Source organism: Halichoerus grypus, chromosome 3 (genome assembly GCF_964656455.1).
Source record: "Halichoerus grypus chromosome 3, mHalGry1.hap1.1, whole genome shotgun sequence".
NCBI lineage: Eukaryota > Metazoa > Chordata > Mammalia > Carnivora > Phocidae > Halichoerus > Halichoerus grypus.
The window spans coordinates 149,363,396-149,391,145 of record NC_135714.1 but is presented as its reverse complement, the minus strand read 5'-3'; the positions used below and the strand labels follow the sequence as shown (position 1 = coordinate 149,391,145).

At 39.1% G+C, this 27,750-nt stretch overlaps 1 protein-coding gene across 2 annotated transcripts in view; it reads right to left on the bottom strand.

Annotated features, from left to right (window-relative positions):
- The window catches only part of GALNTL6 (polypeptide N-acetylgalactosaminyltransferase like 6), a 1,190,952-nt gene that overhangs the window by 33,511 nt on the left and 1,129,691 nt on the right, over window positions 1-27,750 (bottom strand). The window lies entirely within an intron of this gene.

Here is a 27,750-nt window from a genome sequence, read left to right as displayed (position 1 = left end):
GGCGGGGAGCAGCCTTGTTCCTGACTTCCGCAAATTGGCGATTTCTTTCTTCAGGGAGTTCCTAACTTGGGATTTGTTATCTTCTTGCTCCAGAGCATATTCTACCTTTTCCGCCTTAGCTGGGAGAGAGATCCAATATGAAGCAGGTGATGCAAGTTGTGCGTGAGAGAAAAGAACGAGTCATTGAGCACCGCATGGTTCTGTGCAGGATGCGGGGACCATGTCCCGGTTTGCCTGGATGATCCCGGTCTACACCCGTGGTCGTGGTGTAGCATTTCTCCTGGATGATCAATTCAGTGACACCCTAGAGTATTAGCAAAATAGGAAAGATGGTACTATCGGGGCAATGCTGTGCTGGATGAAGATTGTCTATGTAAAGTCTGAACTTTGACAAGTTGCAGAATGGGAAAAAAGTGACCGATAATTCTTTCCAATTATCAGTATATTAATACTGACATAAGGAACTGAGTAGTTAGGGGTGGGCCAAGAGTGGACTAGGAAAAGTATCAACAACAGAAATAGTAACAGAAAGAGTTTAGGCCATGGACACGTGTCCCTTCTCAAGTCGCCCTGCCCGAGGATTTCACCAGTTCTGCTGACATCGGAACAACGCCCCGTAATAGAGATGGATGTTGTTTATGGTTTGTTACTTAGGAGTCAACGTTTAGCTAAGCTCAGCGATCTCAATCCTTTTTATGCCTTTATATAGTCCTGGATTATAATAATCCCTTTAGGTATTGTTAAGAATAGAAACAAGAACAGGATGTACTCAGGTGATAATTTTAGTCAAGGCTCTTTTGCCAAGAATAAGCAGATAAGGATAAGGAGTCTGTCCAGAGCAGGATGGCCGAAGCAGGCCTATTCCTACTGGGATGGGGGCAAGAGGTAGGGAGAAGGTTGTAATGAAATATACTGAGTGTTATGAAAGGAATAAATGATGCCGGAGTGAGACTGTGGTGGAGGGAGTGATTTCTCATTTCACTGACTGTCGGAGTAGAGGTGGTATAATGTCATTCGGGAGAGAGCCAATGGGGTAATCAGTTTCCTTATTCAGGGAATTTGACCACAGTGGTGGTTCGTCACCCACTACTGGACCCCTACCTTCAGGGTCTCTGTCCCCAATGCCAGGGGAATGGGAAATAATGTAGGACACAGGGCAACAGTTCTTAACCTAGTTTGGTCTACAGACCTCTCTGAGGATCCGAAGAAAGCTATGGACACTTTTACAAAAAGAAACTAATCAAGGAAGCTATAAGCAGACACACACCAGCACTTTTGTGTTCATTTTCTTGGAACCTACAGACGCCATGTTTGAACCCTGAATTAGGGAAAATGCTTTCCACCCACTCCTTGAAAACTACTTATATCCTTCCTTCTAGTAGGGTGGGAAATCCCGAAAGCCAGGAATGAACTCAGCAGCTGTCAAAGTGCACCGGATTCACTCTCACTTCTCTTCACTTTTCTCTGCCTTCTTGAAAAAAGTACCAGGGAGGAATTTTAGTATGGGATCCAAGGAGCCAAGCTTCAAATCAGCCTTTTGTAAAATCAATTCCTTGGTGTGTGATTGAGTTTCTTTGGTGAACTAGAAACACCCAGAAGGTCAAAAGTTTGCTTTTTCTGTCACTGACTTGAGCCTGGCACGCTCTGCTAAGCTCCCCTTTGATCGCCTTATCTGAACCCAGGGTATCCATTTTCTAAAGCTGTGTATAACCTGGGAGCTGCCTGACAGAACTCTGGGCAGGACTCGCTGTCCATTGTTGGACCGTGTAACTCAGGGACTCGCTCTTCTTAGAGAACCAGTATCAGTGTGTGCCAAAGACAGCTTCAGGGCACTATTATTCCCTCTACTTGAGTCCGGGAGCTCGGAACCACATTTAGGAAAACAGCGGCCTCGGATGGTTTATGGCCACTTGGCCACCAAGGGAAAAGTGTGCCCTTCTCTGTCAGCTGGCGTGGTGCTCGCTCACTGAAGGGCCTCTGTCTGCTCTTGGAAAAGGAGGACATCGGGAAGAAAAGAATATACACAAGCCAGGGACTCCGAGTGGCAAATCTGCCCAATCTGCCTGTGGATACACACCAAAGCCCATCAGAGAGCCTCGTTTTGGTTTCTAAATGCTATGAGCTTGAAGGGCTCTGGCAGGGCTAGAGGAGATCATTTTCTAAACTCTTGAATTTTCTAAATTCTCACTCAAATGGCATCTGCGTAGACAATGGGATAAACTTGCTTTGGAAGCCAACTTTCAAGTTTCAGGGGCATAATTGTCTACATCTGTGTAAATTCCAGCTCATAGTTGTGCCAGAGAAGAAATGTTAGAGAATATAGGGTAAGGTAGGCACCTGGATTCAAGCCTGCTACCAGGCCATCCTCACTTGCTTCTCTCTTTCCTTTCATTTTATCCTCACCTCTTCGGCACATACTCCTGTCCTCTCCTCTTGCTCACAAACACAGCTGATGGTTGTCAGAGGGGAGAGGAGAGAGGGGTTGGGCAAAAAGGGTGAAGAGGAGTGGGAGATACAGGCTTCCAGTTTTGGAATGAATAAGTCGTGGGACTAAAAGACACAGCATAAGGGATATAGTCAATGATACTGTAACAGCGATGTAATGGGACAGATGACGGCTATACTCGTGGAATATATAAACTTGTCAAATCACTATGTTGTACACCTGAAACTAATGTAACATTGCGTGTCAACTATACTCAAGTAAAAATAAAATAAAATGAAATAAAATAAAATAAATAAACAGGTGAATAAAATTCTAATAGAGCGAATTCTGTTGATTTATTTGAATAAAGGCAAAAAATGGAGGTTAGCAAATTTATAAATGATTTATGCTTTTTCAACATGGGCTTTGTGTCTGGCTGAAAGTAAAGCAGTTCACACACATGCACACGCCCAAATCTAGGACACAGAACACTGAATAAATCTATGACAGAATAGATACTATTCATGCTTTATTCCTTTGATGTCCAGCTTCAGGGCTTAGCATCATTAAGATTGTGTCAAGAAATCCTGAGAGACACTGAACAGGATTAGGAAGTTAGGTAGGGCTTGACTAGGAATGGGTGGGAAGCTGGAAAAAAATGAGGGAAAAGGGAATCATTACGTATGACAGGATTACAGAGATAATCTCCTTTTCGGCAAGGCTTAGGAAAAGGTCTGGCAGAGAGTAAAGAATGTCTTAGATATACAAGAGAAGTCAGTCTCAGCGTGAACGTTTTTTGCCCACACGAAGTTTTTAAAAAGAGGTCCCAGAGAAGGGGAGTGTGGTATAAATGTCAGGGTGGCTAGTAGTTCTGGGATTGTTAATTCTGTTGGTTGTTAAAGAGAGACTAGGCTCAGTTGAACAAATGAGAGAGCATGGTTTGCTAATTTCCCCCTTATCAGGGTCTTTTAGGTAAGAAGTAGTGGGTTCATGATTCATTCAACAAATTTTATCAAGTACCTTCTATCCCAGGCACTTTACCACATACTGGGTACACAGTGAAAAATAATAGAGAATCACTTCCGGGGGGGGGTGGGGTAGGTGAAATAGGCAAAGAGGTTCAAAAGGTACAAATTTCCAGTTATAAAATAAGTAAGTCCTGGGAATGTAATGCAGAGCATGGTGACTATAGTTAATAATACTGTGTTGTATATTTGAAAGTTGCTAAGAAAGTAGATCTTAGGGGTGCCTGGGTGGCTCTGTCGTTAAGCTTCTGCCTTTGGCTAAAGTCATGATCCCAGGGTCCTGGGATCAAGCCCCGCATTGGGCTCCCTGCTCAGCCGGAAGCCTGCTTCTCCCTCTCCTGCTCCCCCTGCTTGTGTTCCCTCTCTCGCTGTGTCTCTCTCTGTCAAATAAATAAATAAAATCTTAAAAAAAAAAAAAAAAGAACGTAGATCTTAAAAGTTCTCATAAGGAAAAAATTGTAACAATGTATGGTGATGGATGTTACCTAGATTTACTGTGGTGATCATTTCATAATATATACAAATATCCAAATCATTATGTTGTACAGCTGAAATTAACATAATGTTTTATGTCAATTATATCTCAATAAAAAACATTTGATAAAAATAAATTTGAATTTAACAACCGCCACCACAACAAAACCGGTCTCCTTTGTGCGGTTTGAGGTCTAGTGAGGACATCAGAGAGCACCTGAGTGGAGGAAAGACTTGAGGCTCCCACTATTTCTGGCTGTGAATTTTTAACATGACAAAAGTAATCAAGATACTCCTCTTTCATGGACCGTGGTTGGTTTTAGAATGCAAATTCGTGTGCCGAGCTAGAAAGAAAGAAAGTGGTAGGGTGGTATGGAGAGAGAACTGAGTGGAGACTGAGCAGGTCTGGGTTCTGCTCGCCAGGCACAAAAACACCTTCCCCCTAACCTTAGCCGTGTATTCCTTTAAAAGCTCAATTCATCCATTTCTAAAAAGTCAACTTTTAAGGAGTGCTTCTGAATGAAAGGTGCTTTAAGGAGTACTTGATGGAGATCCCAGGACAAAGGAAAAACAGCTCCTGTTCCCAAAGAGCCAACAACCTTAGTGGGGAGACGGCACTTGGAAGGGGTTTTGTTAGATGACTGAATGCTAAGTGAGGGTTGAAGAGGAAATGATCAATTCTGAGCAAGACAGCTTGGGGCACTTAGAACTGATGACATTGGAAGGGGCTCTAGAGAACACGTGGAATTGAATCTTGAGAGTGAAATGACAGACAGACACTCTAGTCTCAGGGATCAGAAGTGAACACATATATGGAAGTTTGACGGTGCAAGGAAATGCCGCATAATCATGGCTCAGCACGAGGTTTGTAAAATGAGGACAATGGAGCCTCAGAGGGTGGTTGCAAAGATTGAACTGATACATGCAAAGTGCTTAGCATGGTGTTAGTACAGTGCAAGAGGTCAGTAGGTGTTAGTTACTATTTATTTGCCTATTTATTTTCTCAGCTCTCTCAACTATGATGGTAAATGTGGCGATGCCACAGTCAGATCCCATTTCTATTATACTGTGAGATGTCCCATAGGCACTTCAAATACAAAGAGACTACAACTGAACAAACTGTGGCCCATCACTCCAGACCTACTCTTTAGTCCTGATCACCTGTTAATCTTGGTATTAGAAGTAGACATCCGTGATCTCAGTCTGGCAACTTGGGTGTTACCTTAGACACCCCATATCTCACCTCACCCCCAATTAGCTGTTGATTCTGTCCCTTAATACTGAGCGCCCTATTCCTTTCCTCTCCTTTCCAGTCTCCCAGGCCTTCAACATCTCCTCGTGGGCTTAAAAAAAATTGTAATAAAATACACATAATATGAAGTTTGCCATTTCCACCATTTTTAAGTATAAAATTCAATAACATTAGTACATTCAAAATTCTGTGTAACCGTCACCACTACATCCAAGACTGTTTTCATCCCCCAAAATAGCAACTCTGTAACCATTAAGCAATAACTTCCCCACTTCCCCCACCTCTGTAGCCTCTATTCTACTGACTATGAATTTGCCTATTTTATTTTTTTAAATATTTGTTTATTTATTATTTTAGAGAGAGAGAGAGTTGGGGAGAGGGGCAAAAGGAGAGGGGGAAAGAGAATCTCAAGCGGACTCCCTGTTGAGTGTGGGAGCCCTATGTGGGGCTTGATCTCACCACCCTGAGATCATGACCAGCCGAAATCAAGAGTTGGACGCTTAACTGACTGGACCACCCAGGTGCCGCTGAATTTGCCTATTTTAGATACCTCATAAGTGAAACCACACCATGTTCGTCCTTTTGGGTCATGCTTATTTCACTTAGCATAATGTTTTCAAGGTTTATCTATATTATAGCATATGTTAGAACTTTGTTTCTTTTTAAGGCTGAATGAGATTGCATTGTATGTAATACACATATTAATATACATATACATCACATTTTGCTATCTCTTCATCCATTGATAGACACTGGGTTTGTTTCTACCTTTTGGCTATCGTAAAAAAATGATGCTGTGACCATTGGCATACAAATGCCTGTTGGTTTACTTGTTTTCAGTTCTTTTGGGTATATGCCTAGGAGTGGAATTGACTAAGTCATATGGTAATTCTACGTGTATCTTTTTGAGAAACCACCATACTGTTTTCCATAGCGGCCGCACTATTTTACATTCCTACCAGTAATGTACAATGGTTCCAATTTCTTCATCCTTGCCAATGCTTGTTGTTTTATGGTTTTGATAATAACCATTCTGGTGGGTGCAAAGTGGCATCTCTTTATAGTTTTGATTGCATTTCCCTAATGACTAATGATATGGAATGTCTTCATGGGTTTATCCAGTATTTGTATGTCCTCTATGGAGAAATGTCTATTTAAGTCCTCTACATTTTTTGAATTGGGTTTTTTGTTTTTGTTGTTGTTGTTGAATTGTAGGAATTTTAAAAAACATTCTGGACATTAATCTCATCGATATATGGTTTGCAAATGTTTTCTCCTATTTTGCAGAGTTGCCTTTCCCTCGCTTGATATTGTCTTTTGGTGCACAAATGTTTTTATTTTTAATCAAATTCAATTTATCTATTTTTATTTTTGTTGCCTCTTTTTGGTGTCATATTTAAGAAACCATTGCCAAATCCAATGCCATGAAGATTTCCCCCTAAGTTTTATTTTAAGAATTTTGTGCCCTTGTGTTTAGGTCTGATCTACTTGGAGGTAAAATTTGCATATAAGATAAAGTTCCAACCTCATTCTTTTGCATGTAGATGTATTAGTTTGCTAGGGCTGCCACAACAAAGTACTATCAACTAGGTGGCTTAAACAACATAAATTTATTGTATCGCCGTTCTAGAGGCTAGAATTTTGAGCTCAAGGTGTTGGCAGGGTTGATTCATTCTGAGGGCTGTGAGGCAGAATATGTTCCATGCCTCTCTCCTAGCTTCTAGTTTATGGCAATCTTTGACACTTTTTGTCTTGTAGATGCATCACCTTGATTTCTGCCTTCATGTTTACATGGCATTCTCCTTTTATGCATGTCTGTGCCCAAGTTTTCTATTTTTATAAGGACACCACTCATACTGGATTAGAGGCCTACTGTAGTCCAGTATGACCTCATCTTAATTAATTACAACTGCAACAACCCTCTTTCCAAATAAGGTTACATTCTGAGGTACTCGGGATTGGGATTTCAATATATGAATTTTGGGGAACATGACCCACTAACAGTGAGTATCCGGTCTTCCCAGTACGATTTGTCCCTTCCTCATTGTGTGATCTTTGTGCGCTTGTCAAAAAAATAATTGACCACGTAAGTGAGGGTTTATTTTTGGGTTCTCTATTTTATTCCATTGGTTGATGTATCTGTCCTTAGCCGTTACTACACTTCCCCCCTCAGCTTTATTGAGATATTATTGATATATTAATATATGTTATATAACATTGATATATGTTATTAATTATATAACATTGATATATATTATTAATATATCACTATATGTTATTAATATATCATATGTGAAATGATTACTACAATAAAGTTAGTTAACACCTCTATCCCCTCACATAATTATCTTCTTTGGGGGGGAGCTGATAACATTTAAGATTTACTCTCTTAACAACTTTCAAGGTATAATACAGTATTGCTAATTATAGCCACTATGCTATACATCAGATCCCTAGAACTTAACTCCTCTAGCTGGAGGTTTGTGCCTTTTGATCAACATTTCTTATTTCTCCTACAGCCCAGCCCCTGGCAACCACCATTCTATTCTCTATTTTTATGAGTTAAGTTTTTTAAGATTCCACACAAAAGTGAGAGCATACAGTATTTGTCTTTCTCTGTCTGACTTATTTCAGATATATATATATATACACACATACACACACTATATATATATATATATATATATATATGCAGAGATATACTATATATATATATATATATATATATATATATATATATACACATACATATACACACACATACCATATTTTCTTTATCCTTTCATCCATCAGTGGGCATTTCGGTTGTTTCTGTGTCTTGGCTATTGTGAATAACACTGCAATGAACATGGGATGCAGATATCTCTTTGAGATAGTGATTTCATTTCCTTTGGATATATACCCAAAAGTAGGATTGCTGGATCCTATGAATACCACACTTTTTTGATTACTGTAGCTTTGTGTTAAGTTTTGAAATCAGGAAGTGTGGGTCCTTCAACTTTGTTCTTCTTTCTCAATATTGTTTTGGCTATTCAAGTTTCCTTCAGACTCCATATGAATTTTAGAGTGAGTTTTTCTGTTGCTGCAAAAAACACAATTGGAGTTTTGATAGTGATCACAATGAGTCCGTAGATTTCTTTGAGTAGTACTGACATAGTATTTTTGGGTAGTATTAACAATATTGTTTTCTAATCCATGAACACGAGATGTCTTTCCATTTATCTCAATGTTTTAAGTTTTTCTTTAACAATGTTTTATAGTTTTCAGTGTACCAATCTTTTACCTCATTAGTTAAATTTACTCTTACATTAATTTTTTAGAGAGAAATATAATGTATGTAAGAGCACAGATTGTGGAATTGTACTGCCCAAGTTTAGATTTTAATCTCCACATTTACTAGCTGTGTGATTTTAGCAAGTTACTTAACTTCCTTTTGTCTTAGTTTCCTCTTCTGTAAAATGAAGGTAATAACAATACTTACCTGGTAAATCTGATGTGAAGATTAAGTGATATTATACATATAAGGTGCTTACATTAGTGTCTGGCCCATATTAAGTGCTCAATAAATGTTAGCTTTATAGTATTACTGGTAGTAGTAGTATTGGGATGCAATGAGTAATGAGACTGGGGGGGTAGAATTATGAAGGGCCTTGAATATCAGAATAAGGAATGTAGACCTTGTTCTGTTGGCAAACAGAATTACTAGATCTTGAGAAGAAAAACTTGTTTTAGTTTTAAACTAAAAACTTGTTAGTGGGAAAGACAGATGGAGAGTTATGTAGTTGTAAACACGGGCACTAGTTCTAATTGATAAGAATCTGTACCATGTAGTGATAGTGATAGAATATATGTATGTATTTAAAAAAAAAGAGATGTATTCCAGACACATTGTTCAGATGGCATTACCAGTCTTGACAACTGCATGTGGATAATGAAGAAGACATGCCGAGGTTGAGGTGCCTTTGTGGCATCTATACGTAGACATCCTGAAATCTGGAGTTTAGAAGAGAGGTCAGGGTAAGAAATACAGATTTGGAAATTGCCTACTGTGCCAACTATTAATATATTGCCTCTCAACTCCAAATCCATCCCTCTTTGTCTTGCTTTGTGATACACAAGATGGAGCCTGTGGACATTTTTCCTTGCCAGGAGTACAGTTTTAGGCTCTACTCATAGAGGGTGCTGGAGAGACACTAAAGGGCAGAGCAGGAGGAAGTCTCACTCCTTCCATTGTGCAGGTGCTGGTTTTCCATGTCACAGTCAGTAAATTGGTATGTAGAGTGGAATGGAAGAAAGTAGCCCTCACCTGAGTGGCGCTCCTAGATTAGTAGTGGCTACTGCCTGTGGTCTCTTTACCACCACCAGCCAAGTGGTATCAAATGAAACTTGAACCTCAACCTTGGTGGGGGAAGAAAGGTAGGGCTCTTCCAAGTTTCTAAGTTCCTGCCTTGCTCACATCCCCTCAGCCCTGAAGGTAGTTAGCTTTATGAAACTGCTGCTTCTGTACTTTTTAGAGTCCATTTTACCCCTTTTACTAGTTTGCAATTTTCTTTATATTAAAATTTCCTTGTTGTAATTACTGCTATGATTTCTGGCTCCTGACCGGACCCTGACTGATGCAGCAACATATGAGTAATAATTGAAGTCACACAAGGATATGATAGCACATAAGCAAAACATATGAAGAAGACTGAGGATGGAATTCTGGGGAATGCTTTCTTTGGGAAGAGGGCAAAGAAGTAGTGAGGAAAAAGAAAGAGAAGGTAAAAGAAGGACTAGAAACAAGACAGCAAGAAGAGTTTCAAGAAGTGGGTGGGAGAGTCAATAGCGTCAAATCCCTTAGAGTGGTCCAGTAGGAGGAGGACTGGAAGAGGCTGCTGGATTTGGCAGTTAGGAAGTTGCTGGTGGCCCTTTCCAAAAACAATTTCTGTGGTGTGGTAACTGAAAGCAGGAGACAGATTGTCCAGTAGGTTGAGGAAAATTGGGAGGTGAAAGTTAAAGTCAACAAATGGAAGCTCCCCACCCTTTTTTTTTTTAAAGGGGGGAGAGAGAGGGAGGGGCAAAGGGAGAAGGAGGGAAAGAGTCCTAACTAAGCAGGCTCCATGCTACCCAGGGTGGGGCTCGATCCCAGGACCCTGAGATCATGATCTGAGCCAAAATCAAGAGTCAGATGCCCAACCAACTGAGCCACCCAGGCACCCCTGGAAGCTTCTCTTTCAAGAAACTTGACAGTAAGGGGAAAGGTAGATATAGGGAAAAAATAGAATAAAAAAAACAACATTTTGGGGATGGGGAGACTTGAGAATAGAATTACATATAAACCCTGCCCTAATTCATTTGAAACTCAAAAAAATTTTTTGAAGTGTTTTTAGAAATTAAAAATATAAATATAAATAGAAAACACTAGAAGTACTTTCATTATCCTTGTAGGACCTTTTACTTTTTAAGGTTCAGTCTCATGGCTATCACACCATTTTTGCTTGAACGGACCCATTTCTAATTGCTCTATGCTCATGGCATGCAATGACTGTTGGCAGAAACCAACTATTGCCTTTCCTTGAAATTATGCCCACAGAGATTTTCTTCCTAGCTTATGTACATTTTCCTCTTCTGAATTTACCATAAATGTAATTGCTTTGGCATCTCTTTCTTGCCCTGGGACTTACTAGAACTACTCATTTCAGAAGACTGGCTTATATTATGCAAGAAAAAGCTGAGCCTATGGCAGAAATATTAGCATAGAGCCTTCAGATTTGTATGTGTTCTGCTCTAAATAGTCTTTTTCTAAAACTATGTCCTGCCACTTGAAGTATTGTGAGTATTGTTTGTGGAACATACCCAGCGTCAGAATAGAACTTTTAGGCTAAGTGTTATTTGCCAAAAAACAATTTGATTTTCACAAACAGATACAGGGGAAGATTTGAATAAATAAGCCACTTTTTGTTGGGCTTAAGATAGGCAACTCTTGCCTAATAGAAGGAAAAAAAATTACAGTACCTACTTCATACTCAACTGAGTGCTTTCACAACCATTATTTTACTTCTTAATCTGTACCACCACCATGCTGTGCATTCATACACATTTGCAGCTGAGGCTCTGGGATAGTAAGTGGTTTGTCTAAGATTACACCTTCCACTTATTGGAAGGCAGGATTCGTACCCATGTCTCTCATTCCTAGACCCATGATTTTTATCCTGTATTGTAGTAATGATTATAATTAATTCACCAGAACAGTGCAATTTGGGGTGTTAAATCCATGGCAAATGCTTTACTGAGCTCGAAGGAATATATGAAGATTAAAGAAGGCTATGAATCCTTGAGTTTAGAAAAGAAGTGATCCTAGTCCACAACTGGGTTGGAGTCTAGATCTAGATAGAGGGTCTGATCTAGATAGAGAGGCTGAAGCAGGGTTAGAAATAAAAATACTTAGGAAGCTTTGGTAAAGCCCTTGGCCAAGCCAATGGATGAAGAAGTGACAATCAAGTCATTGAGGTCCACAACTAAAGGGAAACAGGTGGTTCCCCATAGTGATTGGACTCCAGTGAGGCTGTGGTGGTAAGAGAGAGGGAACCGTGGGAGATTAGGAGAAGAAATCATTTCCTGACCTTTGAATGAGACTATAGATGTTGAATCTAGAATTCCAGAATTCTAGAATTTGAAAATCCCATTTCCTGAAAAGTCAGAAAATGGCAGAATAGTGAGGACTTTGTTCTCACCTATACAGTTGGCTAGGAAATACCTCCTTTTGTGTCCAACAGCCAGTTCTATCCTTTGTTAAGCAGAGAATATGGAAAATTTTGTTCTTTTGAACACACAAACATGTAAGTTTGAAGGCTTAGAAACTGAATTTTTTTAGTCTGGATTTCTTTCCTTAAGTTCTGATGTTGGAATTTCATAAAGTCAAGGAAAGAAATATTTTAGCATATACCCTCTCCTGGGTACGCTGTTGGCATTGAGACATTGTCCGGTGAGGGAATGACCAATAACTGGTTTGGCTGAGCAAAGATTTTTGAAAGCTCAGGTGATAATTATTCATGTTTTGGTATGAATTATTCACACATGTGCAATGAGATAAAAACATATTGCATGTCAGAAACATGAAAGAAGACATTTTAAAAAATTTGTAAGGATGGGTGCCTGGGTGGCTCAGTCGGTTAAGCGTCTGCCTTCGACTTTGACTCAGGTCATGATCCCGGGGTCCTGGGATGAAGCCCTGCATAGGGCTTCCTGCTCAGCAGGGGAGTCTGCTTCTCCCTCTCCCTCTGCCCCTGCTCCTGTGCTCTCTCTCTCAAATAAATAAATAAATAGATCTTTAAAAAAAAGTTGTAAGGAGTAATTTAGGAGATGAACAGATTTACGTGGGTCCTCCTTTTCTCCCTACAATTTACAAGACCCAGGTGAGTAAATTAAAGGTGGACAATAGGAAGGAAAATAAGATCCGAAGGAAAATCTTACAGTAAGAGTTCGAGAATGTCTACAGGAAAGCTTGTCAAAGGGATATCTGAAAATCAGGAAAGGCATTTTAAGTCAGGAGTTTATATGGGCTTTCCTGTGTTCTGTGGAGGGAAGGACTCTCCAGGAAGAGCTTCTCCCTCACTGCTAATAACACTAATTGCACCTGCGTCAAGAGGTTTAAAGGCAGGAAATACTGCTTTGAAGGCAAATGCAAACCACAGGAGGAACTGGCTTGGGGGCTGTGAAGGTGGCGTGGCCCCATTTCAGCCCCAGATTGTAGGAAGAAACCCCAGAATGGCCTGGAACCAGAAATGGTTAGTCCTCAGAGCTCCCCTACCGTCACTCAGAAAATGACACAGAGCCATCTTCTCTGACTAAGTCACACTGGGTTGGGCAAACACCTCATCTTTTAACTAACATCTTGACATTTAATGTTCCTTTTATTATTTTTTTTCTGGAGTGCCATTTTATGAACACAAACACTTCTCCCAATGGTTAGATTCATCTATGAATTGCCAATAAATCTAAGATCTGCTCCAGTTCCAGTGTAATCGTGAAAAGCCACTTTCAGGGTTATCCCAAAGCCAAGGGCATTAAAAATAAAGGAACTTCTTAGTACTTGAAAAATGACTCACACAACACAGTGTCTAGATAAAATAAATCTTCCTTCAAATTTAGGTCAGATTGTTGAAATGTGGACAGGTTTAAAAGCTTGTCTAATACAGAGATGTTAAGCTCTTGTGTAAGATTTAGAACCGTTAGTTAATGAAGATCTGTAATCAAAATTATGGGTTGATTCTGAGAAGGATGTGACCCTTTGACCCTGGACAGGATTGCAGCAAAATCCCTGAGACACATAATAATCTATGGGCTTTTAAAGTTCTCTGGAAAAGTAGATTCTCTTGAACTCATTCTTGAGTTTAATAGCCATCCCTCTAAGGAAGGTCAGCAAATTGTCCTAATTTTCAAGTAAGATAATTCAGGGTCTGAGTTTTCTATTGTAAATTTCCTCACTGTTAAACACAGTCAGCATATTAAAAGAGGTGACTTGGGTCTTTAAGGGAAAAAAAGGGTGGAAATGTCAAATTGCATTTGGGATACTAAACTATAATGTAATATTTATAAAATATTTCATGGTATAATTACTTCCCTGCAATGTTCCTCTGTGGACTTTATATTATGAAGCCATATCTTTTCCATTTTGTAGAAGACACAACTGAATGAGTAGTTGTAAAAATATTTCCACTCTCTTTCTTACCTCCTGCTACAAAATCAAACAAATGGAGAACCAGAATAGTGAGATTTGAAGGCCTACCCTTAAAATTCTGAGTCATACTGACGAGCATTCCATCACTGTGTCCTGTAGTAAGAGAAATTCATGCGAAACTATTTAATTGACTACTGATTAATATTTCCTATAAAAAAAGCAAATGTACTCCCTTCAAACCAGTGACACCAGATATTTCACCCTGGGGCACCATCTTATGTAACAAGTAGTGTAATGATCTCAAAATGCTTGGATCTTCCAGCCACCTTCTGAACAATAACCTTACATCTACTTTTAATCTAAGCATTTTATATAATGTCCCTCCTCTCAAATTAACCATCAATGCAGTTAATCAGATTCAATGGGTGGATAGTTCCGAGAATGAAACAGGTTGAGGTTTGATTAAGATTGTGATATGAATGGTGGGTGTTCAAAGCCAAGAGTTATCCTTTCTCTGGGAGAGAGTGAGACTATATTTCTCCTTGAAAATAGAGCAAAACAAAACCACAACAAAACAATACAGAACAAAGCAACCGAGTTCTCAGAGAAACTTAACATCAGTCTAGCTCTAGTCTAGTGAGTGTGACTACATGAACAACCTAAAGAGCCAGTCCAGGCAGTTTCAAGCGAAAGTCAGGTAAGCCCCATATTGTGTAGGGGCCTTTGGGAGGCCAGCGAGGGCTGGCTTCTGGTCTCTGGCAGGGGCCTGCAGTGTTACCCCAAACCTATGAAGCTCTCTTGGGGAGAGGCTATGCCTCCTTCGTTTCTGTAACCCCAGCACCTGGCATAGTTTTTGGTGTATAATGTATTTGTCAGCTGGGGTTGCTGTAGCAAAATATCACAGACTGGGGGACTTCAACAACAGAAATTTATTTCTCAGTTCTAGAAGCTGGAAGTCCAAGATCAAGGTGTTGGCAGGGTTAGTTTCTTCTGAGGCCTCTCAGGCTTCAAGGCTTGAAGATGGCTGCCTTCTTGCTATGTCTTCATATGGCCTTTTTCTCTATGTGTAGGCACCTTGGTGTCTCTTCTTCTTATAAGAACACCAGTCCTATTGGGTTAAGGCCCCATGCTTATGACCTCACTTAACCTTGATTACCTCCTCTATGTCCAAATATAGTTATATTGCTGAAGGGTTAGGGCTTCAACATAGGAATTTTGGGGGGCAAAATTCAGTCTTTAACATATAGTACTTACTCAATAACCTCCTTTTAAATAAAGAAGGCAGTTAACCACTTTTCTTGCTAGTTTCTCTGCTGATGAATATGAAGGGTCACAATGACAGCTATTTAATATTATTCTTGCAATTGATCTTAGAGTTTCGCAAAGAGGCTTCTCCAAAGATTGTATTTTTCAGATGATTTAGAAGGAATTTATTGCTAGTAGTTTTTGTTGGATATGTTTCATATCCACTTTTTGTACTATATACATGCTAGGCCTAGTGAGGAGATTGCTAGAATCTCAAAGCTACTTGCTTGCATTCATCTCTCAAATCCTTACCAAAATCCTGACTCATCTCTTTCTATTCCTGGAACTAGGTCATGGGCAAAGTTCCAGCAATGACTTTTTTGAGCCATAGGTGGTCCTCCAACTGAATGTGGTACTTGCCTCATTTATATTTTGAGCCTAGTTTTAATCTTTTCATTCAAGGCTGACAGTGTCGTTTTATGTAAGTGAAATTAAACTTTTTTTTGGAGTCATAGTCTCTCCTTGAGAATCTGATGAAAGCTATGGACTTTCCAGAAAAATGTAATTAATATACAGACACAAGTTTGACATACAAATTATCTTTGCTTTATACATCTGGTGGCCTGTAAAGTCTGTTTCACATGCTTATCACATATATAGATTTCTTTCCACCTCCAACAAAGAGACACACGAGAGCTTAGAATTTGCTTTTTGGAGTGTATGTGAGATACTTTCCCTGTACCCATGAGCATTAGTAGACAAGCAAATGGCTGTAGTTTTTGCTTTAAAAAAAAAAAAAAAAACACACCTGAGAGATATCTCATGCACAAAACAATTATTCTCAATCATTCTCTTGTATGATTGAGGTATGTGTTGGCTCCTGCATCCATATGTAATAAAAATCAGGGTTTCAATGACTGTAAATAATAGGAGCTAACCTTTTATTGAGAGCTTGCTGTCTTAGACCTTATGCAATGTGCTTTCTATAGATTATTTCATTTGATCATCACAACAACTAGATGAGGTAGGTACTATTATTACTTCTATTTTGCAATGAGGAAAACAAAAGATACGAGTTTCCTGTAGCTGCTATAACAAATAACCACACCCCTGGTAACTTACAACAGTGGAAATGTACTCTCTCCCAGTTGTGGAGGCCAGAAGTCCAAAATCAAGCTGTTGGCTGGCCTATGTTCCTTCCAGAGGCTCTAGGGAAGATTTTGTTCTTGCTTCTTCCAGCTTCTGGTAGGGGCTGGCATTCCTTGGCTTGTGGTTACTCACTCCACTGTCTGCCACTGTTCTCACATGGCCTTCTCCTCTATGTGTTGCTTCTCTGTGTGTCTGTTATAAGGACACTTGTCATTGGATTTAGGGTCCACCTAGATAGTTCAGGATGATCTCATCTTAAGATCCTTAACTTAATTTCACTGCAAAGACTTTTTCCAAAAAAAATCGCATTCATAGGCTCTGGGAATTAAAATGGGGCATATCTTTTTGTGGGCCATCACTCAACTTGCTACACAAGGAATTGATACGTTGCAATAAGTCAGTGGTAGACCTAGGATTCCAACTCTTATGTTAGGGCTTCAAGAAAGCCCCACAATTACTAGTTGTAGACTTCAATGTTTCCTTTTGCCCTCCTCTCAGTCAGAGTTGTAATGAGACCATGGGCTGACCGGCCACTGGCTGAGAGGTCAGGGCTCAGTTCGGTAGAGGTCTCAGTTCTAGCAGAACTAGGAAACTGACTTACATAAAGAAACAGAAGTGAGGCTAGGACAATAGAGCCAAATATCACTTCAGGAGCATAGTGTTGATCTCAAGTTTCCTTTCCTGCATTCTGGGGTGAGATACCCCATGGAGACAGTGCCCTGGAACAGAAGAAAGAGGGCTCAGGGAAGCTGAGAAGCCTACTACGCTGTAGCTGGGCAGAAGGGCAATGCTCTTGTGGAAATATTTGGCTAAAATGTTATGCATGTTGAAAGAAATTTAAAAAGACATAAATAAATGGAAAGCTATCCCATGTTCATAGATTGGAAAACAATATTGTTAGGATATCAATATTAACTAATGTGACCTACAGATTCTGCAATTCCTATCAACATCTCATTGATATATTTTGCAAAAATAAAAAAAATCAATCCTTAAATTAATATGAAATCTCAAGAGGCCTTAAATAGTCAACACAATCTTGAAAAAGAAGAACAAAATTGGAAGACTTACACTTCCTAATTTTAAAACTTACTATAATGCTACAGTAAACAAAACAGTTGGTATTGGGATATAGACTTGTGGAATAGAATGAAGAGCCCAGGAAAAAACACCACTGTATATGGTTAAATTATTCCTCACAAAGGTGCAAGATCATTCAGTGGGGGAAAGGAGTCTTCAACAAATGGTTTTGGGAAAACTGGATATCCACAGGCAAAAAAATGAAGTTAGACCTTACCTTAACCATTTACAAAAATTAACTCAAAATAGATCCGAGACCTCAGTGTAGAAGCTACTTATATGAGGTACTTAAAACAGTCAAATCCATAGAGACAGGAAGTAGAATAGAGGTTACTTGGGGCTGTGGGGAGAGGGGAATGGGGAGTTCCTTAATGGGAACTGAGTTTCAGTTGGGATAATGAAAAAGTTCTGAAAAGGGGTGGTGGTGATGGTTACACAACAATGTGAATGTACCCAATGCCACTAAATTGTACACTTAAAAATGGTTAAAAAGGCAAATGTATATTTTACTATAATAAAAAAATGCAGTGCTTATTTGATGCTGATTGGAGCAGTTTTCTGTAAAGCCATAAGAGAGAGGAAGCCAAGCTGTGGGAGAGTGACAGGTCATATAAGGAGGACCTAATTTCTTGCTTTGGGGTGGATGTTAAAAGACACTTATGCTCAACAGGCCTCTGAGTGTATACAATTTTCTCAGTGTATTTGAGAATTGTTGTATCTCACCCCAATGAGGTATTTCACACCAATTTTACACATAAGGGAAAAGTTACAAATATATATAAGCATATATATAATTTTTAAATATTATTTTATATATATATATATATATATATATAATTATCTGTTCCTTTGTGATGGTGCATAATTGTTTTAGGAGAGAGAACTGTCTGGAAATCCCCCCAAAGGACTGGGATTATTTCCGGTTACAGGGAAGACATTAAGACCAGCTGTAGACGGTTGCAAGTGGTAAGCATTTTCATTTTTATTTTCCCCTCTCTAATCCTGCTTTAACTGAGATTAACTTCCTTCCAACCCATACTATCGTCCTTAGAAATTAACCAAGATTGTTTTCTTAACCTGCACCTCAAGGAGTCATAGATAAGCTTTCCAGCTGTGTCACCAGTGTTCTGTAACCAAGCAGGGCAGCTCAAAGGGTTTTTAAAATGAGAGAGTATTCTAATAAGCTGGAAGAGGCAAAGTCTGCTTTTAAATTCGCAAGCAATTTTATAATTCATTTGGGGAGGTAGAGCTAGAAGAAAGAAAGGAGTACTTGAAAGATAGGATCCCTTTGCCTTCCTCTGCTCACTGTAACTGGGTATAGGCAACATACATAAGAACTTGAACTCTTCACCACCCCCCTCCCTGACCAAACTGCTCATTCAGAATGTCATGATTGAGTATGACACTACTGAAAAAAAAAAATCTTTTTTCCGTATTCAATTTCCTTGTTTTATTTAATTTTTATCTTCTATGCAAAACATTTTCTGGAAAATCAAATCTCTTAGAGAAGGCAAGAACAATTTTCTTCTGGAAAGAATATTTGCTCCCTTTCACTTTGTCATGAAAGGGAATTAAATGTAGTTTCTCTTTTCGATATGGAGTACTTTATTTCTTTATTTTTTAAAGATTTATTTATTTACTTTAGAGAGAGAGAGAAAGAGAGAACGCTCATCCAAGCAGGGTTAGAGGCATAAGGAGAGGGAGAGAGAATCCTCAAGCAGACTCCCCACTGAGAAAGGAGCCCCATGCCGGGCTCCATCCCAGGACCCTGAAATCATGACCTGAGACTAAATCGAGAGTCAGCCAACTAACCGACTGAGACACCCAGGCGCCCCTCGATATGGAGTATTTTAAATTCTAATTATCAATAACTATAACAGACACAGAATTATGTCTTTGGGTAATTCTGCCTTCGTCTGGCTTTGCGATGTCCGGAGCCAGTTAACAACAACAACAAAAACTCCAGTTACTGTTAGCTGTTGATTTACATGTGCAAGTTACTGCTAGTACTCCTACCACCACTCTTAGGAGTAACCCCCCTGCAGTACGAACAAGTGACTTCTGTTGATTACTTGCCACATGCCAGACATTAAGGTAAGAGCTTTACATGAATCATGACAGGGAATCTTCAACAAACTTTATAATGTAGGGACTATCACCCTCATTTTACTACTGAACAAACAGAGATTAAAAAACTTTCCTGATTCTGACATATCCAGTAAATATCGGAGCTGGGATTTGAACAGAGGTGTCTGGGAATTCAGAAGAACTTAGGATGTGCGCTAACCTATAAGGGACTGAGAACAACCATCATTTCCTATTTGACCTTGTGCTTGCCTCAACATTGCCCATTGGGCCTTCGTGCAGGAGAGTGAGCTCAGCTTGGGTCTGTGGAATTGAGTACTTTATTCATTTTCTTAAATTTTAATTTGGATGTTGTTGCAATGTGGCATCTTATATGCTCCTTTTTATGCACTTATATCAGGTATCCTATTAATGTAAGGGGAGGAACTGTAGATTTGCTCTTTTTGGGAGATGCACAGGCTAGTCCCTGGGGGTATAGAAGAACACCATGGCCTGCCGTGTTATGGTTGTGGAGACATGGGCTCATCATCAGAAGTCATTGTGCCATGGAAGAGGCTTTCAAGAACTCTAGGATTTCATAGGTATGTTGTGAGTGAGGTGTCTCTCCTTCAAAATAATGAAAGCAGCTTGCTCTTATTATAGCTCACTAGTCCCTAAGCCACATGAGAACAAAAACTATGTCTCATGTACTCACCGTTCATCCTTTGTGACAAGTACAGTGCCTGGTCCATTAATATTTGCTGAATGAGAAAAGATGAATAAGAATGAATAGTTGACAGGTCAGATGACAGCTATGTAAAGTCAACAGAAGGAGACAGGATGGGCAGCAAAACTCTACAATGACCCACTCCATGGAGCAGCATAAAAAAAAAAAAAAAAGATGTGTTGATTAGAAGGGGTTGTCAGTAATGGAAGGACAGAAAAGGCAACTAAGAAATGAGTGTGGGACATGCCATCCAAATGCTGCCCAGAGTAACCACCTACGTATGGGTAAAATTCCCAGTCTCAATGGTGGGCGTGTCCTTAGGATGGAGTTGAAGGTGGGAGTTTGTAGCCAACAGACTTCAAGTGTTATTCTTTCTGGCAAACCAAGCCCACTGGCATCCCTGATGCCCTTAAATAGTCTCTTTGTCTTTTTTGTGATTGCATGTTCATCAAACAAATTTCTGACTCCCACGAAGTCTGCTTAGCTGGAGAGAATGTGCTGACAATATGGATTTTACATTTTTCTATTCCCCTGGACAGCGATTTATTGTGCAGAATCAATAGAGGGATTCTCAATGAACACTGGGCGCATGCATAGCATTCTGAGGCCCAAAGTACTGGTTTTATTCACCGGTGGATTTCTGAGCTTTGTGACAGTGGTAGTTTTCATGGACAATTAATAGTGGACATCCCGGTATTGTTCTCGGCCCCTGTGCATTTTGGCTGGGGGGAGTCAGTCTCTGGGGATCTGATCACTGTGAGCACCGAAAAAGAGTCAAGTTTCCGGATCTTCAAAGAGGGGTGTCAGTTTCATTCACCCAGGCCTTTCCTCAGGCTGGTGCCTCTTACACCTTTCCACACAGACCAGGCTGATAATGAGGGAATGTGTATCTGGCAGGTCAGCAATCTTGGGTTAAAGTACATTTTCTTGAAGTACTCCATTTTTAAAAAATGTTGCGTATTGTACATGCTACTCTGTAACATACCCATTTCATTTCATTGTTATCTTCCTATTAACCTTTAAGTAAAGTCGATGCTCTTGGGAAGATAGGAGTTTCCCGTGGCTCCCGGTGCTCCTGGGCTCAGGCTGAGCACTCCCTCAGGGCATGCTTTGTACATTTGAGGAGCTCTGCCTTAGACACCTGCTTAACATTTGCAGTTCTGTGGCTTCTGTGTCTTAAGACTTTTTAGTTCTATCAGCCTTGGCTATTTTACTTCCTCTAAATAGGATTATTTCTTTATGCCAGAAATTGAACTGATTTTTTTTTAACCCAGATCGCTACATAGCAATTTTGGCTGTGGTAACTAGCATCTCTTATGACCGTGGTTTAATGGTGTCTCTTTTCCATTCTCTTTTTTAAAAAAATACCAGTGTGGACTCTATTGCTATCCAGTTAAATGAATAATTGGACTATATGTTTCATGTACATTTGGAGGATTAAACCAATTAGAGTAAGCATTTTGAAAACATAAACCATTCTATAAATTTTACTAATCATAGTACGATTTCAACAGTTCATTTTATTTTGCTGGTGAGAAAGAAGAAAGCTCTCTAGACAATTAACCAGGGCTCTAACCTTTAGAAATGAGAGAGAGAAAGGAGGGGGAAAGAGAGAGAGAGAGAGAGAGGTATTCTGGCAGACAAAATGGTGCCATCTGCTCATATTTTATACAGCATTTTGTCTCATGTTATTCCACACTGGCTCTAAGAAAGAGCTAATAAATATTCTAAGTATAAAATTTGAGTAAAATATTATATTATTGAGGCATTATGCCATTCAAAACACGATAAGATCTGAGGATGTGTTTCTATATAATGATTTTAGCTCTGGGGTACAAGTAAAGTAAAAATGCTGTTGTTTAGCTATGCTTACAACATCACCAAAATGCATGCTTCTGCTTTCTCTTTCCCTATTATGTTCCCACATACCTTCCAAAGCAACGCATTCGAAAATACTCTTTATTATGAAGATTTCTATGCACCCGATTCTTGAAAATCATCAGCATTTTGCCATGCTTGTTCATCTATTCACTTCCCAATAGACTTTTTTTGCTGGATAATTTTAAAGAAAATCCCACACATCCTGTCATTTCACCCCTAAGTACTTCAGTAAGCTTCTCCAGGAGAAAGAGAGAGAGAGAAAGAAACGGAGAAAAGAAAAAAAAAAAAGCAAGGGAACTAGAGAGAGAGCTGGGGAGGGAGAGGAAGAGAGCGCGGGGGGAGAGAAAGAGAATTTTCTCATATATCCACAAATTAACATGAATTACTTAGTAGCTAATACCTAGCCCATACTCAGATTCTTCTGATTATCTAAAAATGTCTCTTTTCAGATAGTTTATTCTATTCGGGATCCAAACCAGCTTCATTTCATTGTGTGTGGTTGTGAACTTCATAGAGCCTTGTGACGATCTTGTGATCTAGAATAGTTCTCTTCCTCCTATTCTCTCCCTGCTGTGTACTGATTGAAGAAATCAGGTTCTTAAAGTCTAGATTTGGCTAGAGATATTGTTTAACTTTTTCCTCTACTCTCTGGATTTGCTGTCGACTGAAGTTAGGTTTAAAGGCTTGATTAAACTTGGATTTAGTTTTGTTGTTGCTTTAAAAAAAAAATCATTTCAGGGCTTGTTCTTGATTTTCGAGCTTGTCTAAAATGTCTTCACGTTGCATCATATCAGAATGTGTGTATGATTCACTTTCAATGATGTTATGATTGATCAGTGGGTTCAGGTGGCAGTAACTTGGTGATTTTATTGTTTTTCATCCCTTTTTCCTCTGATGGTTTTGCCATCCAGTGATGACTATGGTCTGAATCAGTTATTGCATTAGGGTTTGCAAAATGTTGATTTTTCTAATTCTATCTTTCTGTTTGAGTTTATTATGTGAGAATCTGTAGGAAAAAAACTGAGCCACTAGGGTTCTTTGGACACCTTGAAATATACATTATACCAGAAACACATGAAAGATCCTTAATTATTGCCCTTTAAAATGTCAATTTTCAAAGTAATGATTTGGTGTCCTAACAACTGCCAATGATGACTAGTGATTTTTATTTTGTTTCTCCTTCTCTCTTCTCTCCAGCTTTTAAAGCATCATTATGGGGGCGCCTGGGTGGCTCAGTCTGTTAAGCATCCGACTCTTAATTTCAGCTCATGTCCTGATCTCAAGGTCGTGAGATCGAGCTCTGCGTTGGGCTCTGTGCTGGGCATGGAGCCTGCTTGAGGTTCTCTCTGCCCCTCCTCCCTGCCCCCCCACCCCGCAACTTCCTCTCTCTCTCTTAAAAAAAAAAAAATAAATAAGGCATCATTATGAATTTATAGCTTTTTAAATATTTAGTATAATTTAACTAATTGGGTAATTTTTTTTTAAAAGATTATTTATTTATTTATTTGTCAGAGAGAGAGACAGGAGAGACAAGCAGGGGGAGTGGCAGAGGGAGAAGCAGGCTTCCCGCGGAGCAGGGAGCCCGATGCGGGGCTCGATCCCAGGACCCCAGATCATGACCCGAGCCGAAGGCAGACGCTCAACGACTGAGCCACCCAGGCGCCACCCCCCCCCTTTTTTTTGATGTTTATATTGTTCCATCTATAGAAAGTGGAACCTCTTCTGGCTAACTCCTGTGTCCTATTGATATGACCATATCAGCTTTTGATAGCTTTCTTACTCTCCTTGCTTTTTGGAGCAACAAATATCCCAGCATATTTTTCTACATTTCCTGCCCCACAACTGGACTCAGCCGTTTCTTCAAGTATCCTTAGTTCCATTTAGTGGAGAATCTTCTATAGAGACCATGAGGAGCGTTAGATGTGCTCACTGAGATGGGATTTGAATTGTTTCTAGGCCTTTTCAGTGGATAGAGCTAGAAAATTTGTATTTTTAGAAAGTGAGGGGAAAAAAAGGCATATATTCACATTGACATTTCCAATTCAAATTTGAGATCATAGCATGTTTATTTTGTTGATTTTTATATTTGGATCTCTTCTTATATCTGGATCTCTGCTGCAAACCTTGTGTTTTTTTGGGGGTTCCTGGGTGGCTCAGTCAGTTAAAAGAGGCTGGCTTTTGGTTTCGGCTCAGGTCATGATCTCTGGGTCCTGGGATTGAGCCCTGTGATGGGCTCCACTCTCAGTGGGGAGTCTGCTTGAGATTCTCTCTCTCCCTTTCCCTCTATCCCTCCCCCACTCACACTCTCTCTAAATAAATAAATAAATTGTAAAAAAAAACCCTTGTGTTTTTTAACAATACTTTTAAATTTGTGTACTTGAAAAGAAGGTAAATTAAAAAATGGTTCAGAGTTAAACAGATCTATAGATTTATATAATTAATTACATAGTTTAGATTATATAGATCCTTATTAATTTTGGCCCACCTATTACAGAGTTAAGGTGTCCTATTATTGGTGTGTTTCTGTCTGTTTCTCCTTGCATTTCCAGCAGTTTCTACCTTATAAAATTGTTTTTCTATAGATTGTAGTCTCTGGTATTATAATATCTTTTTTGGCCTCTTAACTTTTTAGTTTTTTTCTCCCCTGTCCTACCTTGTTTCATATTAAAATTCCAACTTCTGCTTCCTTATAACTTGAATTTGTCTGGTATTTCTATTGTATTCTTTAATCTCTAATCATTCTGTATCATTTTGGTTTGGGTATGTCTCAGCAGACAGATTTGCTTTAATGGTCAATACAGATTTTTTTCTTTTAGTATATTTCTTTATACTAATTACATATTTATGACAGTTCTGACATACTGATTTATTATGTATTTACTGTACATAATCACTATGTGATCCATTTTCTTTCCTCTTTGTAGTCTTTGGTTTTTAATATGGTCTGTATTTTTTGTTCTACTATTTACTTTACACTAATATTATCTATAATATCTGATGATTCCTCTTTTTTTAAGAAAATGCCTAATTTTTTTCTAAACAATACTGGTTAGTTATAATCTTTTCTCCTTTTCTTCCCTCTTCTTCAGTGTATAAACGTAGGTGATATTCTTTTAACTCTAGTTAATGCTTTTGGAACAATCAGTGACCTCATTCTGCTTCCACTTACTTTCTCTATTTGTTAGTTGTACTATTTCTGCATTGTCAGAGCATATAAAATTCGCATATTCTTCTATTCTTAATACCAGTCTCTACCAGACCTTAGGCCAACCTTCTCTTGACATCTCTTGGGTTTCTTTCTTTCTTTAATACTTTTTTTTTTTGTTGAGAGAGAGAGAGCATGCATGTGTGGGGCAGTGGGGGGGAGGGGTTGGGGGGGTGGGCAGAGGCAGAGGGAGAGAGAGACCCTGAGATCAATACCTGAGCCAAAATCAAGATTTGGTCACTTAACTGACTGAGCCACCCAGGAGCCCTTGCTTTTCTGATGCTCATTCTCTAGTATGTTTCTCAGAAAAACTCTTGGGAAAAATAATCCATGAGTTCTTCAATATTTATAACAGTTTTTTGATGGCCTCCATACTTGAGGCATAGTTTGTTTGGATATAAAGTCTTTGGCTCTGGGGCACCTGGGTAGCTCAGTTGGTTAAGCGTCTGCCTTCGGCTTAGGTCATGATCTCAGGGTCCTGGGATTGAGCCACATGGGAGCTCCGCGTTCAGTGGGGAGTCTACTTCTCTCTCTCCCTCTGCCCACCCCCACCCACTCATGCTCTCTTTCTCTCTTTCTCTCAAATAAATAAATAAAATCTTAAAAAAAAATCTTTGGATCATATTTTATTTTCTGGAGCATCTTTACAATGTTGTTCATTGTTTTCTGGTACAAAATATTTGTATTTCTAAGTTTTACTTAGGTTTTTTTTCTGCTTAGATGCATAAAATTGCTTTTTTATTTAAAAAAATACAATGACTTTACTAGAAATGTTTCAGTATTGAGAAATTGAATTTTTCAAATATAGTCTTTTAATATGTAGGTTCAAATATTTTATTTTATGAAGATTTTCTTGAGTTACAGTTTTATGTATTTGTTGTCTTTCACTCTGGGAGAAGCTTTCTTTTTGCGAATTTGTGTTAAATCTCCTTTGCATCTTTGTTGTTCCAGGTCTTTGGTAGAGTCCTTTTGTTTCTTTTCTCTCCGTCCACTTTGTTAATTTCATTCTCCTCTCTTCTAGCCTCAGTTTCTCTTACTGTGCTTTCCATAGGCTCTACTTGGTGCTCTGTTCCTCCCAATGTACCCTTCATTTCTGAAATCCTCTGTCTTTCTTTTCTTTTCATTCCTGAGTTTTCAACTCACTTTTCACATCATCATGCCTCCTTTCCTTCTGGCCATATCCTTTCTGAGCTGTTCTAATTCTGATTGGATGGTTCCTTCAAACTTTGGTTGTTTTTAGGATTCTTTTAGCTCATTTTGATATCTTATGTTGCATTTTTCCTCGTCTTTGTGGCCACATTTGTAGTATGTTTTCACTCTCTGTTGGAACTTTATTGGGCTCATTTTTATCTCTATCCCTGTCGAATATCTCTGTATGAGGTTTTATTGTAATCTGCTTTTATTTTCCATCTATAAATAAACTGGTTTTCTTGGGCTAGTAGAGGAAAGTTCCTCTGTAGGGCTCTTTTCTCTTTGTTATTGTGATGTATTACAAACTATAGCCTCTCTGTCTCTCAGAGCTAAGTCAGATTTACAACAGCTTCCTGCCTGTGATTCTGTTGTCTAGAGTTCCAAGGGTCTTTCATTGCAAAGCAGTCTTGTCCCCTTTAAATGTGTTTGTTTTTCAGTGCTTTCTGAGATCTACCTCAGACACTTCTTCTCTCTTGTCAGAAGCTTTTGTCTCCTGGCTTCCACAGTGTTTCAATTTGGATTTGACCACCAGCAGGTTTTATCTTTATTCTTTCTTCTTCTTCTTCTTCTTCTTTTTTTTTTTTTTTCCTATGAGGGCAGGTGTGGGCAACAGAAAGGAAAAGAATGAGTCTCCATCTTTCCAAAAGAGTATTTTGGAGCGTTTCTGAGATAGGTGTGGGCTTCAGCATAGTTGACATTCCCATGGCCCCTTTCTGGTTTCCTATCGTCTTTTTGTGCTTGTCCCCAGCTTGGAGCCTGTGCGAATGTCTGAATTTTACTGGTCATTTGCATAGTTGATTGCTTTAGTTCCTGTTCTGAAAAGATCGTCTTTTTCTGGGAGTGAATATTTGTTGATTTCTAATTTGCAGCTTCTAGAACTTGTCAGTACTGCCTTTTTTTCTTTATTACCGACTCCACACCTCTGCCAATCCCACGCAAAACCTGCTGCTGTCTGGTGCTTAGGTTAAACTAACCCATATTCTGCAGTTCCTTGTTACCAGTTTTATGTAAGGTTATAGCCATGTTGTGTGTTTTTTCTTTGCCATCCTAAATGTTCTGTCTGGTTTTTGTGATAAAATAAAATAATATAAATAAAATCATGCTGCTGCTGTGTTTTTAGCATTGGAAATCTCAGTATATCTTAAAGCAAGAATATTGTAGAAAATTTAGCTTTTTATTTCTGGCATCACACCCTGTGGGTTTTCATTATTTCCAATAGAATGGCAGTATTTGAATGTTAGGATCTGGAGCAAAACTGTTTGCTGCAAACTTGTAGGCAATTCTGGCAAAAAACCATAGGCAAAGAGCCTGGATATATGTAATTAGTTCTGGATGACTTGGGTCTAAAACAAGACTGGAAAAATTTGATT